The sequence below is a fragment of the Callorhinus ursinus genome, unplaced genomic scaffold (genome assembly GCF_003265705.2).
Source record: "Callorhinus ursinus isolate GAN/ISIS: 27379988/994484 unplaced genomic scaffold, GSC_fseal_2.0 scaffold2, whole genome shotgun sequence".
Lineage (NCBI taxonomy): Eukaryota > Metazoa > Chordata > Mammalia > Carnivora > Otariidae > Callorhinus > Callorhinus ursinus.
The window spans coordinates 99,180,736-99,194,840 of NW_027397064.1; the positions used below are offsets into that span (position 1 = coordinate 99,180,736).

General features: G+C 41.9%; 1 pseudogene; it reads left to right on the top strand.

Annotated features, from left to right (window-relative positions):
* The first annotated feature begins 12,791 nt into the window (after positions 1-12,791).
* LOC112813125 (U2 spliceosomal RNA) lies at positions 12,792-12,888 on the top strand (annotated as a pseudogene).
* Positions 12,889-14,105: the final 1,217 nt, after the last annotated feature.

Below are 14,105 nucleotides of genomic sequence, written 5' to 3' on the forward strand. Positions count from 1 at the left end.
TGATCTGTGGGCTGCAGAATGGATGTTGTGTTAGCAGGCATGAAAACAACATTCATCCCATTGTCCATTTTCATCAGAGCTCTTGGGTGACCAGGTGCATTGTTGATGAGCAGTAATGTTTTGAAAGGAATCCTTTCTTTTCTGAGCAGTAAGTCTCAACAGTGGGCTTAAAATATTCAGTAAACCATGTGCTCTCATCCAGACTTTGTTGTTTTATTTATAGAACACAGGCAGTGTACATTGAGCATAACACATAAGGGCCCTAGGATTTTCAGAATGGTAAATGAGCATTGGCTTCAAATGAAAGTGACCAGCTGAATTCTCCCCTAAGAGAGTCAGCCTGTCCTTTGAACCTTTGAAGCCAGGCATTGACTTCTCCTCTCTCGCTATGAAAGTTCTAGATGACATCTGCTTCTAATAGAAGGCTTTTCCATCTACATCGAAAATCTTTCATTTAGTGGAGCCACCTGCATTAATTATCTTGCTAGATCTTCTGGATAACTTTGCAGTTTCTACATCAGCGCTGGCTGCTTCACCTTGCACTTTTATGTTATGGAGATGGCTTTTCTTCTTAAACCTCATGAACCCATCTCTGCTAGCTTCAAACTCTTCTTCTGTAGCTTCCTTACCTCTCTCAGCCTTCACAGAATGGAGGAAGGTTAGGACCTTGCTCTGAATTAGGCTTTGGTTAAGGGAATATCATGGCTGGGTTGATCTTCTGTCCAGACCACTCAAACTCTCTCCATATCAACAATAAGGCTATTACACTAAATATATATAAAAATTTTTTTAAATAAGGTTATTTCACTTTCTTATCATTTGTGTGTTCACTGGAGTAGCACTTTTAATTTCCTTCAAGAACTTTTCCCGGGGAGTGGGAGGCACAGGATTCTAGTTATGGAATGAATAAGCCATGGGAATACAAGGCCAGCATAGGGAATACAGTCGATGGTATTGTAATAGCCTTGTATGGTGACAGACAGTAGGTCCCCTTATGGTGAGCATAGCATAACATATCCACTTCTTGAATCACTGTGTCGCACACCTGAAGCTAATGTAACATTGTTTCTCAACTATACTTCAGTAAAAACAAACAAACAAATAAAAAGAACTTTTTCTCTGCATTCACAACTTGGCTAACAGGTGCAAGAGCTTTCAGCCTATCTTGGCTTTTGACATGCCTTCCTTAATCATTTCTAGCTTTGGATTTAAAGGGAGAGACGTGCGACTCTTCCTTTTCACTGAACACTTAGAGGCCATGGTGGGTTATCCGTTGGCCTAATTCCCATATCGTGTCTCAGGGAATAGCGAGCCTGGGGAGTGGGAGAGACGGAGAATGACTGGTCAGTGGAAAAATCAGAACACACACGTGAGCCAGTGAGTTTGCCATCTTACTCAGGCATGGTTCGTGACACCCCCAAAGCAATGACAATAGTGATAGTGGGCTTCCAAGACCTGGTACAGCCAACAACTACTGTCATCCTGCAGTGATCTTTGGATCACTGATCACAGACCACCTTATCAAATGCAACAATGGTGGAAAAATTTAGATATTGTTAGAATCACCAAAATGTGGCAGAGACATGAAGCGATAAACTGCTTTTGGTAAAATGGTGCTGATAGACTTGTTCGATACAGGTCTTCAAACCTTCAATTCGTTAAAAACCTTCAGTTTGTTAAAGAAAAGAAAAACCATATCTGCAAAGCCCAGTAAAACAAGGTATGCCTACAATCCCATTCCTCAGCCCCCATTGCCATATGCAGCTCTGAGACCTAATGAGAATACTTGAGATGGTTGCCCAGTGTGCGGGGGGCTATGCTCCCCTGTGGGATAATGAAGACCACACTCCAATCACCCACACAGTCTGAGGTCCCTGCAGCTGTGGACTTCTGTCTCAGACAGCTCACACTGAGATCACAGTCCACTGAGATCACTGTCCACACAACTTCCTTCACCTTTTCCAGAAAAACAAGATTCCCCCAATTTGTACTTAGGTGATCGACTTAAAACCTATGTTCTGTGACATATTTGCTATAATTTTCACCTTGCTTTAATTTCTTGTCATCCAATCTGTTGAGAGATTTTGAATCTCGATCTTGTCATATAGAGTATTAGCTGTCCCTACAAATTTTGTGTCAATTTCAGGTTGACTAAACCTGCCTCATATTAAATCACTGATATAAAAAATACGTTGCGTAGGACAGGGCCAAGAGCAGAAGTTTGTATTCCCCACTTAGACTTCCCTCCATAACAACAGCCACTTAATCCAATTTTGGATTGAAAATGGTTTTTCCACCAGCTCCGAACCCATCCAGGTCTTGCCTTCAGAAAATGAAATTAGAGATTTGTTGCATGACCGGATAAAATCCAACTTTACCTGAGGAAGGGGTCCTTAATTTGGGGTCCACATATCTGGATGTTAGGAAGTTTGTGAACTTCCCTCCCAAAATTGTATGCAAATATGTATTATGTACATATGTGTGCATATTCGTTCATTGATTTTTTTTTTCAGATTCTCAGATTTCTTCAGATTTCTTCTGGTTCTCTAAAGGATTGACCCACACAATTTTAAGAGCCAGTGGTCAGTAGCATTCCCTTGGAACTACACGCAGGTCATAATCTCCAAAATGGAATAGGATCAGTTGGCTATGCCATGGTATGTTACTCAGAAACAAGTGCTGGTCAACAGTGACCACAGCTTTGATTCTAGTTGTTCATGAACCACTGGAGGACGACAGTAGTTGCTGGTTGTACCAGGTCTTGGAAGGTTTCTAGGGAGACAGAGAAAAGCAATATCTTTGGTCAAGAAATGGAAGACCAGGAGAGATGTTCTATTAGCCTCCTTAGGAGTAAATTCAGAGCTTTGCTTTATCTTGGTGACGAGAGGACTCTGTACCTATATGGCCCAGGATGGTTCTGGAAGCCTCTTTAGCCACCTGCTCCTGAGGCAAGATAGTAACAACTTTGTAGGACTTTGAGGATTAAAGGCATCAACACACCTTAGTGTGCTTAACATAGAACACAGCTCCTGCAAAGAATTCATTCTGTCCTGATCCCAAAGGGGCCATCAACTAGTGCATTGATCTGAGATCTGTAGTTTCCTAACTATAACTCCACGGTTCAAATTAGTGTTCAGCAAAGAAGGTAATCTTATCAGAAAGAAGCAGAGATATCTCAGAAAATCTGGGGGGGTTGTGGCAGCAGGAACTGAGAACCTTCATAACAAAACTGGTACATCCATATATCTAGAGGGCTGCCCCTTATGCGGCTTGGACATTCTCTCTTCCTGCAGACCAGCTTCTGCTCACTCCAGGTCCTGGCAGAAATGGCTACCCAATTCCCCTGTTACCAAAGGTAAGTTCCCAGAAAAGATGGATTTTATTTGCCTAGCTTGGGTCAGGTGTCCACCCCAGCTCAATTGGCTGTGAGGAGGGACAGTTGGGGGTCACATATTATGACATGATTGTCATGACTATTCTGTGGGAGGTACAGTTACCAGAGAAATAATGCATAGGCTGCCAAGACACCCCAAAACGTGTCTATTCAAGATGTGATGAAAAAGATCACATTTTTTTTTTGTATTATGCAGACGTACGTGAAATATTTCACTCAGTCACAAAGGATGCTTTAGGGAGTTGGTATGTTAGAGGATGGGGATCAGGGAACTGGAAAAGTCCCTCTAAATCTCACTGAGGAGACTAAATGGCTAAGGATAGCCAAACAAATTTGATAAAGAAGTACATGGGGATGAATTTGCCTCACAGTTTATTAAACACATTGTAAAGCTATAAAAAGTGTAACAGATTAATACTAATACAGCAAGAGACTAGCAAAGCACTCCAATTGGGGGCTGTATTTATGAATTACCCAAATGCCTGCAAAGGCCAGAAACTACATATATATTTGTAATATAAGTATTGTTGCAAACTCATAGAGGCAAAAAAAAGGAGAATTTAATTTTTTAAAAAGCTGGGATAATTTAGTAACAATCAGGGAGAGAAGATGGATCTTAATTGAATATCAGAAATCAACACAAATTCCAGATCAATAAAAGGTTAATTATAAACACAAGCCCACAGAAATAGAAGAAAATATAGAGGATGTGAGGACTTCCTAAGGATAAAAGAAAACAAGAAAACTCAAAATAAAATCAGTACATTTGACTACATAAAATGAAGAACCTCTGCACTTTAAAAGAAACAAAAACAGAATTAAGAGGGAAATAGACAAATTGAGAATACTTCCATGATGGTGACAAAGTTTTAATATTTTTAACCATAAAATGCCCTTATAAATTAACAAGAAATATTTATTTTATTTTTTTTAGATTTTATTTAAATTCAAGTTAGTTGACATACAGTGTATTAATAATTTCAGGGGTAGAATTTAGAGATTCATCAGTTGCATATAACACCCAGTGTTCATCACATCAAGTGCCCTCCTTAAATAAACAACTAAATAAATAAGCAAGCAAGCAGAGGACATGATCAGTCAATTTGCAAAGGAAAAGAGAGAAAAATGTACCCAGTATAGGTTTGAGAAAATGGTTAACCTCACTAATGAGTAAGCGAAAGAACACACCAAAACTTCAACGTCAGTAACTTACCATTTCCCCGAACGAGACCATCACAAGCGTGTCTGTCTGGTAACACTGCGTGTTGAAGGAGGTCTGATGAATGAAGCACTCTGGTTGGCAAACCATTTCTGGGATTATTTGGCAATTTACAAGATGAGCTTTAACCCTGTCAGGAATCTATCCTAAGGAAATAATCATCAATGCACAGAGTGTTTGTACGTAAGAATGTTCATCTTTGTCTTGACCACTGGAGTAAAAACAATTTAAATGTCTGTCAATATAGTTCTGACTAAACAAAGTATGGTTTACTTGCATAATGAAATATTATGTGGCCACAATAAGTACATTTTGAATGAATGTTTAAAGACCAAAGAGACCTTACCCACAATACACTTTTAGCAGTGTACTGAGATATAATTAACATACGATCTAATTCACCCATTTGAAATCTACAATTCAAAGATTTTTTTTAACACATCGACAGAGATATGCAACAATCAATTTTGGAACATTTTTATAACCTCAAAGAGAAACCCTGAACTCATCAGGAGTCACCTCTCATTACCTCTCCTAACCCCCAGCTCTGAGCCACCACTGACATATTTTCTGTCTCTATAGTTTTGCCTATTCTAAACATTCCCTATCAGTGGAATCATACAAGATACAGTCTTTAACAACTAGTATCTTACACTTAGCATGATGTTTTCAAGGTTCATCCATGCTATAGCATGCATCAGGACGTTTTACTGTTGAATAATATTCTATTATACAGATATGCCACATTTTATTCATTCATTCATCTGTTAATGGACTCTTGAATTGTTTCTACTCTTTTGTTATTGTGAATAATGTTGATATTAACATTTTAGTGTGACCTAAGTGTTCATTTCTCTTGTGCATTAAAGTAGAAGTAGAATTGTTAGATCATATGGTAACTCTATGCTTAGCTGTTTGAAAAACTGCCACAGTGTTTTCTAACTCAGATAAATTAATTGACATTCCCACCAGCAGTACCGGAGGGCTTCAATTTTTCCACACCTTTGTCAACACGTGTTACTTTTTTTTTAAGATTTATTTATTTATTTGACAGAGAGAGACACAGCGAGAGAGGGAACACAAGCAGGGGGAGTGGGAGACAGAGAAGCAGGCCTCCTACCTAGCAGGGAGCCCGATGTGGGGCTCGATTCCAGGACCCTGGGACCATGACCCGAGCCGAAGGCAGACGCCTAACAACTGAGCCACCCAGGCACCCGTGTTACTATTTGTGTTTTTGATTATAGTCATCCTAGTGGGTATGAAGTGGTATCTCATTGTGGTTTTGATTTGCTTTTTCCTGATGGCTAATGACATCAAACGTGTTTTCATGTGCTTGTTGGCCATTTGTATATTTTCTTTGGAGGAATGTCTATTCAGATCCTTTGCCCATTTTTAAATTGGTTTATTATCTTTACATTATTGAATTATAAGAGTTCTTTATATATTCTGGATAGAAGCCACTTATCAGATATGTGACATGCAAATCTCCCATTCTATGGGTTGCCTTTTCTTTTTTAATGATATCATTTGCAGCACAAAAGTCCTTAACTTTGATTAGGTCAAGTTATCTATTTTTTTCTTTTTCTTGTTTGTGCTTTTCAGGTTGTATCGAAGAAGGCTTTCTCTAATTTCAGGTCATGAACTTACTCCTATGCTTTTTCTTCAAAGAGTTTTACACTTTTAGCTCATAAATTGAAATATCTGGTCCATATTGAGTTTTTGGTATAAGGAAGGAACCTGACTTCCTTCTTTCTTTTGTGCGTAGCTTTCCAGGTGTTCCAGTACCATTTGTTGAAAATCCTTTTCCCATTGAATTATCTTGGTGCCCGTGTTGAAAAGCAAATGACCGTAAGTGTGAAGTTTGTTTTGGGGGCCCTGGGTGGCTCAGTCACTTAAATGTCTGCCTTGGGGTCAGGTCATGATCCTGAGGTCCTGGGATCGAGCCCCCGCGTCAGGCTCCCTGCTCAGCAGAGAGTCTGCTTCTCCCTCTCCCTCTGCCTGTCTCTCCCCCTGCTTGTTCTCTCTCTCTCTCTCTCTCTCTCTCTCTCTCTCTGTCAAATAAATAAATAAAATCTTAAAAAAAAAAAAAGAAGGTTTGCTTTGGTATCTCTGTTTTATTCCACTGTTCTATATGTCTGTATTTATGCCAATACCACATTCTCTTGATTATGTATCTTTGTCATAGGTTTTGAAACAATGAAGTGTTGAATCCTTTTTCAAGATGGTTTTAGCGAGTCTGGCTTTCTTATATTCACATACGAATTTTAGAATCAACATTTTAATTTCTGCTAAAAAAAAAAAAAAAAAAGCCAGCCGGGATTCTGATCAGTTACATTCAATCTACAGAGCAGGTTGGAGAATATAACCATCTAAGAAATATGAAGTCTTCCTATCCATAAACATGGGATGTCTTTCCATTTATTTAATTTCTTTACCAAAGTATTTTGTAGTTTTCAGAGTACGAGTCTTGCACTTTGTTAAATTTATTCCTAAGTATTTTATTCTTGATGCTTTTATACATGGAATTATTTCTTAATTTCATTTGCAGATTGTTTATTGCTGGTGTATAGAATTATAATTGATTTTTGTATATCGATCTCATATCCTGCAATCTTCCTGGACTTGTTCATCAGTTCTCATAGTCATTTTGTGGATTCCTTAGTATTTTCTATGTACAAGATCGTGTCATCTGTACATAGTTTTACTTCTTCCCACAATAGAGATTTATCAATAAATCAGTGTGTTAATATTATTTCAACTTTTGGAAGATTAACAACCAAGAGGAAATAGGGCCAAATGCCGTCATACATTTCCATGGGTGTTGATATTACAGGTTTTTTTTTTTTACTTTTCCAAACTTTACAAATTAATGTGTTATTTTAATGTTAACATGTTTTAAAAACATGCTGTAAAATTGTATAATCTCCAAGTATTTTTGAGCACCAACTACATGCCATGACTTAGAAACTGTGAAGTAGTCAAAAGATGCAGAAGAGCAGTCCTTCTTCCCAAAGAAGTGCTAATAAGACATTTAGGAGACAATATAAGATGAAATGCTAAGACAGAAAGAATTTATGCCCAGAAGTATAGTCCTGACAGTTAGTACCACAGGCCATCAGAGTGGGCCTCATGGAGGAGGCAGACCTTGTAGAATGAGTAGCAGTGGGAACAGAAGAGGCAGGGAAGAATCAAGGTAGAAGGACAGAGGTGCCCAAAACTGATAGAAGGGTAATCATTATGGGGGTTGGTGCAGTGAGGAGATGAGCTGGGTATACCCAGTCAGGGAGAGGACGGTAGTGCCAAGCAGAGGACCTTGCATTTAAATCTGCCTCCACTGTCATCCATGATAGGATCAGGGTAGGGAGCTGACATGCAGAAAGTTGGATTTGAGAAAGATACGCTGAGACAGAACCCATGGGGGGAGAGCACTGAACTTGAGAAGAGGGTTGTGGGGCGTGCCTGGGTGGCTCAGTTGGTTAAGTGTCTGCCTTTGGCTCAGGTCATGATCCCGGGGTCCTGGGATCGAGCCCCGCATCAGCCTCACTGCTCAGCGGGAAGCCTGCTTCCCTCTCTCCCACTCCCCCTGCTTGTGTTCCGTCTCTTGCTGTCTCTCTGTCAAAAAATAAATAAAATTTAAAAAAAGAGAGAGAGAGAGAGAGAAGGGGGTTGGTGGGATGGGCCTAGACCAGGGTGGTTGAAGTGAGGGGTGGGAGATTTCAAGAAACAGCCTGAAGTCTGTGGAGAGAGACCTATAATCAACTTTGTGACCTTGGGCAGGTTCTGGCCCCTCCGTGGGCCCCTGGCATCCTCTTCTGCAAGTAATAAAACACTTGACAAGCAGTGGCTCCAGCAGTAAAGATATTAACTATCTCACATAGGGAGAAATCCAGAGGTAGGCTGCTCTGGGTTTGGTGCAACTGCCCAGGAACATCATTCAGAGGTTCCAATCTCTCTACCGTTCTGTCCTGCCATCACTGATGTGTCACCTTGTCATCTCAGAGCCACACAGCGTCTGTTGTGGCTCTAAGAACCATATCTGTGCTCAAGGCAGAAAACAGGCAGAAGGTTAGAAGAATACCAGCCCCATGTGAACTTTTTACCAAGAGAGTGAAGCTTCCTCGGAGTCTTCCGGGACATACCCGTTATGTTTCCCTGACCACAGTGGAGTCGTGTGTCCCTCACCCAGCTAGAGGAGCAGCTAGGAAAGTGGCATACAGAATCATCATGACTGGCTTAGACCAATCATGCTCCATTGCCTGAGCAAATTGCTGATCACAAATCAGAATTCCGTTAGCCAGGAAGAGGGAGTAACAGGTGTTAGGTAGACCGTTGATGGTATCTGAGCCATGGGAGTGGGACAAGGTCCCTCCTGATGCCCACAGTCTATGAGCTCTCATCTCCTGCACTGCCCCTTCCCACCTCCTCCAGCTACTCTTCTCAGTTGTCTTGTCACCCACTTGCTGCCAACGCCTCTTCCTTCCCTACTTGGCACATGCAGAAAACAACGACTTTATCAACATCAGGCAAACTGATTTTCCCAGGGTGACTAGTATGTTGATTGGGCAAAAACTGACATGTTGCTATAAAGCTGCATGTGATAAACACAGCCTCTGCAGGCCCCTCTGTTTGTATCCTGGCTCTGCTTTGAAGGCTCTTCTGACATTTATTTACTTGTCCTTCCTGAGATTTCTCCTTCCAGCTCATCAGCTGAACATGTGAGCCTTTCAAGTGTGAGGTGCAGGAAGACAGCCTAGCCTTGCCTTCCTTATTCCCATGCCTGGTTCCCCTGTGGGACAGTCATCACAGACCTCACATCCATGAGCCCCCTAGCAGTTCAGTCATGGGCTTGGAAAGGCAGCAGGGCAGAGGTTACTCAGGCTTCATAGAGCTCCATTCGACTCCTAGTCAGGGCTCCAGTCATTGTTTTTTTGTTTTGTTTATTTATTTGAGAGAGAGAGAGCACGAGTGGAGAGAGGGGCAGAGAGGAAGAAGGACAAGCAGACTCCCCGCTGAGCAGGGAGCCAGACGGGGGGCTTGGCCCCAGGACCCTGGGATCATGACCTGAGCCAAAGTCAGACACTTAACTGACTGAGCCACCCAGGAGCCCCACGGCTCCAGGCATTGTAAACACCAGGGAAAGCACCAAGTCTGATGACTGTCATGAGGAGGAGCTGTCCAAATGGCCAGGAACCATTTGGTTCCAGAATTCAGAGGTGCCTTATGCATGAAAGTTTCCCACATCTGTGCTCAGGGCTGGGCTGGAGTCACATGCGAGGCAGCCAGGCTCCCAGGGAAAGAATTTATCCCCAGGATTCCTCCCCATAACTCCCTGCTCCCGAGCATGGCCACCCAGCCGCTGTTGCCATCACCTTTACTTCCGTAACCACGTACCATTTTGATTCAAACTGTTTCCGCTCTCCTCAATTTCACCCATCAGGATTACACAAGTGACTATCCCCCACCTTCAGTCATTTCTGTACCATCGGCACGACTTTTTTCATTTCCTCCTCGTACCTGCCTATCTTCATGGTTTTAATAGGACTGCTTATTCTTTCTTAAATACAATTTTTAAAAATTCAAACTTTAGATCACTATCCTCCATGGAGAACAAACATTATCTTCCCTAAACAGAAAGTAACCTTGAAGATAAATGTAATGAAAACAAAACAATGGCAACCTGAGGCTGCATGATAAACAGGTTTTGGGGAGGGGAGGGGGACAGCTGCCAAGACAATGGAAGGAGGCATCAGCCCCCTGACGGGGTGGGGAGCAATGGCACCCATGAGTGAGGATGTGGAGAAAGACTGAGGCTCAGTTGTGCAGCTCAGGTAGAGGTGCCTGGGTCTCTGGTCCAAACAAAAGATACCAGAAGAAAGATCAGGTAAAAAGTCACAATCCAGCATTTTTGGTACTTCTCCTCGCTGACATTCTACTCTTTTTTTTTTAATTTTTTTAATTTATTTATTTTCTATTATGTTATGTTAGTCACCATACAGTACATCATTAGTTTTTGATGTGGTGTTCCATGATTCATTGTTTGTGCATAACACCCAGTGCTCCATGCAGTACGTGCCCTCCTTAATACCCATCCCCGGGCTAACCCCTCCCCCCACCCCTCCCCTCTAGAACCCTCAGTTTGGTTCCCAGAGTCCACAGTCTCTCATGGTTCATCTCTCCCTCCGATTCCCCCCCTTCATTTTTCCCTTCCTTCTCCTAATGTCCTCCATGCTCTTCCTTATGTGCCACAAAGAAGTGAAACCATATGATAATTGACTTTCTCTGCTTGATTCATTTCATTTAGCATAATATCCTCCAGTTCCATCCACAAAGACACAGATGTAGTGAAAAGAAGAGGCACATGCACCCCGATGTTCATAGCAGCAATGTCCACAATAGCCAAACCGTGGAAGGGACCGAGATGCCCTTCAACAGACGAATGGATAAAGAAGATGTGGTCCATATATACAATGGAATATTACTCAGCCAGCAGAAAGGATGAATACTCACCATTTGCACTGGAATTCTATTCTAATGCACTGGATTCCTTGTGATGCCTGGTGCCTCCGTCCTTGTTTGTTTGTTTGTTTATTTGTTTTTTAAGATTTTATTTATTTGACAGAGAGGGACACAGTGAGAGAGGGAACACAAGCAGGGAGAGTGGGAGAGAGAGAAGCAGGCTTCCCATGGAGCAGGGAGCCCGATGCGGGGCTCGATCCCAGGACCCTGGGATCATGACCTGAGCCGAAGGCAGACGCTTAACGACTGAGCCACCCAGGCGCCCCGCCTCCGTCTTTGAATATTCTGGTCTTCTGGAAAGTTGGGGGGACCATTTTGACTCTGGTAAGAAGAAGTGCCTGTCCTTGATCACTTCGAAGCCAATTCCAGGATGCTTGGGTCAAAAAGGAAAGGAAGAAATGTATGGCCACAACCTCATCTGGTCCCCAGGGGCTGCAACTGAGTGTGACTGCAAGCCCCGTGGTTTCCCTAGGGCCAAGAATGAGAGTGAGCCAGGGGGGCCTGGGGGTAAGGGGGCAGTTGATGGGTTTCCACTCAGGTGATGAAAGAGAGGAAAGGAAGCTTCCAACATGGGTGAAAGCATGTCAGTTAAGTTCTTTTTTTTCTCTTTAAAATTTTTTTATTATTATGTTAATCACCATACATTACATCATTAGTTTTTGATGTAGTGTTCCATGAGTCATTGTTTGTGCATAACACCCAGTGCTCCACACAGAATGTGCCCTCTTTAATACCCATCACCAGGCTAACCCATCCCCCCACCCCCCTCCCCTCTAGAAACCTCAGTTTGTTTTTCAGAGTCCATCGTCTCTCATGGTTCATCTCCCGCTCCGATTTACTCCCCTTCATTCTTCCCCTCCTGCTATCCACTTCTTTTTTTTTTTAACATATATTGTATCATTTGTTTCAGAGGTACAGATCTGTGATTCAACAGTCTTGCACACTTCACAGCGCTCACCATAGCACATACCCTCCCCAGTGTCTATCACCCAGCCACCCCATCCCTCCCACCCCCCCACCACTCCAGTAACACTCCGTTTGTTTCCTGAGATTAAGAATTCCTCATATCAGTGAGGTCATATGATACATGTCTTTCTCTGATTGGCTTATTTCACTCAGCATAACACCATCCAGTTCCATCCATGTCGTTGCAAATGGCAAGATCTCATTCCTTTTGATGGCTGCATAATATTCCATTGTGTATATATACCACATCTTCTTTATCCATTCATCTGTCGATGGACATCTTGGCTCTTCCCACAGTTTGGCTATTGTGGACATTGCTGCTATAAACATTGGGGAGCACATACCCCTTCGGATCGCTACATTTGTATCTTTGTGGTAAATACCCAGTAGTGCAATTGCTGGATCGTATGGTAGCTCTATTTTCAACTTTTTGAGGAACCTCCATACTGTTTTCCAGAGAGGTTGCACCAGCTTGCATTCCCACCAACAGTGTAGGAGGGTTCCCCTTTCTCCACATCCCCGCCAACATCTGTCATTTCCTGACTTGTTAATTTTAGCCATTCTGACTGGTGTGAGGTGGTATCTCATTGAGTTAAGTTCTGATACTGAGAATCCTGCAGAAGCCTAAAATTAAGATAGACATGACAATGCAATCAAAGGGAAGGCTTCTAGATGTCTATCAACAGATGAATGGATATCGCTTCTCGGCCTTTTGGCTAAGATTAAGTGTAGTATCTGTTCTTATCAGTTTAACAGATGAATGGATAAAGAAGATGTGATACACACACACACACACACACACACACACACACACACACACACACTGGAATATTATGCAGCCATCAAAAATATGAAATCTTGCCATTTGCAATGACATGGATGGAACTAGAGGGTATTATGCTGAGTGAAATAAGTCAATCAGAGAAAGACAAGTATCATACGATCTCACTGATATGAGGAATTTGAGAAAGAGAAACAAGACAAAGGATCAGAGGGGAAGGGAGGGAAAAATGAAAGAAGATGAAACTGGGGAGGGAGACAAACCATAAGAGACTCTTAATCTCAGGAAACAAACTGAGGGTTGCTGGAGTGGAGGGGCATGGGAGGGATGGGGTGGCTGGGTGATAGACATTGGGGAGGGTATGTGCTATGGTGAGCGCTGTGAATTGTGCAAGACTGATGAATCACAGACCTGTACCCCTGAAACAAATAATACATTATGTGTTAATAAAAAAATAAAACAAACAAACAAAAAAACAAAGGGAAGACTTCAAAACTGTCACCTTCTGCTCCCATGGGTTCTTCAAGACAAGGTGGCTTTGAAGACCCCAGGATATGGGCCAGAAAGAGACTCTAATATGAGAAAGTCCTGCCTGAGAAGCTGTCACAGTTGAGGCATGAGTAACTGAAGCAGGAAGTAACGTGAAACACTGGGGGCCTGGAAGCCATGGAGTCTTGCTTAGGATTCAGCGCAGCATAGCTTTGACCTCTTTGGCATTTAGCAGCTATGCAACCTTGGAAAAGTTACATAATCTCTCTGAGCCTCATCAATAAAATGAGGCTGATAATACCTACCTCATAGGGTTGTTGCGAAGGTTAAATCAAAAAGCATATACAGAATACCAAGTGCAGTGCTTGGCTGTAGATGGATAGGTAGATGATAGATATATAGATACTCCATCATTAACATTATTATTATATTAACATTATATTATTATTATTATTCACACTTGGTTTGAATTTGTCTGACAAGGTCCTGTTTTCTAAATTGGTCCTGTTTTCTAAATAAACCAACAAAGGAGTAAATAAAGAGAAGCTAAGAGCAATTTGTTCTGTGACAAAGTCAAAACAAAACAAAACAAACAAACAGAAAAAGAAATCTACCTCTGGCCTGAGAAGACAGAAGCACATTCCAGGCAGCCCACCTTTGGCACCAAAGATGCTTTCGTGGGTTAAAAAAAATGGACCCTTTCAGGAGTGGTAAAGATTAGAGTGGGGACTGCATTTTAA